The sequence below is a fragment of the Bison bison genome, unplaced genomic scaffold (assembly GCF_000754665.1).
Source record: "Bison bison bison isolate TAMUID 2011002044 unplaced genomic scaffold, Bison_UMD1.0 scf7180017864519, whole genome shotgun sequence".
Lineage (NCBI taxonomy): Eukaryota > Metazoa > Chordata > Mammalia > Artiodactyla > Bovidae > Bison > Bison bison.
Genome location: NW_011495072.1, coordinates 9101193 through 9103540, shown reverse-complemented (window position 1 = coordinate 9103540; position 2348 = coordinate 9101193).

Here is a 2348-nt window from a genome sequence, read left to right as displayed (position 1 = left end):
AAAAAAAAGAATGCCTTTGGAAGAACAAAAGATTTAATTTTGATTATTTATTTTTACTTTTATACCCAGTTTCCTTATTTTTGGTTGTGTCTTTTGTGTTTTTTTGCATCATATTTAAGGAATCTTTGCCAGGTCCAAGGCTACCAAGACTTTCCTCTGTGTTTTCTCCTACAAATTTTATAGTTTTAGCCTCATATTCAAGTCTATGATCCATTTCAGGTTGCTTTTTGTATAAGATGTTAAGTAAGGGTTGAGGGTTACTTATTGCATTTGTTATTGTTGTTTAGTTGCTAAATCATGTCCAATTCTTTCGTGACCCCATGGACCATAGTAGCCCACCAGGCTCCTCTGTCCATTGGATTTTCCAGGCAAGAATACTGGAGTGGGTTGCCATTTCCTTCTCCAAGGGATCTTCCCAACCCAGGGATCAAACCTGTGTCTCCTGGCAGGTTTGATCCCTGGGTTGGGAAGGCAGGCAGATTCTTCACTGTCTGAACCACCAGGGAAGCACCATTTATTGCATATGGCTATCCAATTGTTCCAGCACCATTTGCTGAAAAGATGGTCCTTTTCCCATTCAGTTATCTTGGCATCTTTCTTGAAAATCAATTGACCATACAGTCCATGGGGTTGCTAAGAGTCGGACACGACTGAGCGACTTCACTTTCATTTTTCACTTTCATGCATTGGAGAAGGAAACGGCAAGCCACTCCAGTGTTCTTACCTGGAGAATCCCAGGGATGGGGGAGCCTGGTGGGCTGCCCTCTATGCGGTCGCACAGAGTTGGACACAACTGAAGCGACTTAGCAGCAGCAGCAGCAACATGATATCATCTTAATTGTGTTTTATAGTCAGTCTTGAAATTAAGTAGTGTTATTACTCCAACTTAGTTCTTCTCTTTCAAAGTTGTTTTGAGTAGTCTGTCTTTTCGATTTTCATACACATTTTAAAATTAGTTTTTCAATTTCTTCCAAAAAGTCTCTGGGAATTTGATTGAGATTGTGTTGAATTTGAGAGATCAGTTTGGGAGAGAGAACTGCCATCTCAACAACACAGAACCTTAAAATACAGTATCTGAAGACAATGTATCCATTTTATTAGGCCTTCTTTAATTTCTTTCAGCAATGATCTGGCTTTTAGTATTCAAATTTTGCATATTTTTTGTTAGTTTTATCCTTAAGTATTGTTCGTTGCTATTACAATATTCGTTGCTGTTACAAATGGTATTGTTTTTAAATTCAATTTTCTAATTGCTCATTACCAGAGTAAAGAAGTACAATTAATTTTTGCGTATTGAACTTACATAAGATTTTCTACATAGACAATCATGTCATCTGCAAATAAAGATAATTTACTCATTTTCTAAACAGAATATCTGTTCTTTCTTTCCTTGCCTTATTCTGCTAGCTAGGACCTCCTTTACAATGTTGGATAGAAACAGTGGCGGTGGCCATTTTGCCTTTTTTCTGATCTTAGGAGGAAGATTTTAGCCTTCCAATGTGATATTTGTTGTAGGTTTCTCATAGGTGCTTAATCAGATTAAGGACGTTCCCTTCTGTCCCTATTTTACTAAGAATTTATGTCAGTGATATTAGATCTTTGTCAAATATTTTTTATGCATCTATTGACATAATATGATTTCTTTTTATTTCTTAGTCTGTTAATATAGGAATTAAAAATTTGGTTTTGAATTATAGACTGGGCTCTAGGATAAATCCCACTGGAAATCATATATGCTATCCTTTTCAAGTACTGTTAGATTCAATTTACTAAAATTTTAAGAATTTTTGCATTAATTTCATGAAGGGTATCAGTATATAGTTTTCCTATAGGGCAAACCTGATTTCAGTATCAAAACAGCACCAGTTTCATAGACTCATTTGGGAAGTATTCTCTTCATTTTGCTGAAAGAGCTTTGGTTAAATTGATGATATTTCATCCTTAAATATTTGATAAGATTTGCTCATGAAGTCATCTGGCCCCAGAGTTTTCTTTATAGGAAGATTGTTTAACTAGAATTTAAACTTATTTAGCTTTGTCTTTCAAAAATTTTGAACAATTTTACTTAAATTGTTGAATTTATCAGTAAAGCTGTAAATAATATTCACAGATCAAACCAGTCAATCCTAAAGGAATTCAACCCTGGATATTCATTGGAAGGACTGATGCTGAAGCTGAAGCTCCAATACTTTGGCTACCTGATGCAAAGAACCAGCTCATTGGAAAAGACTCTGATGCTGGGAAAAACTGAAGGCAAAAGGAGGTGGCAGAGGAAGAGATGGTTAGATAGCATCACAGACTCAATGGGCATGAATTAGAGAAACTACAAGAGATAGTGAAGGGCAGGG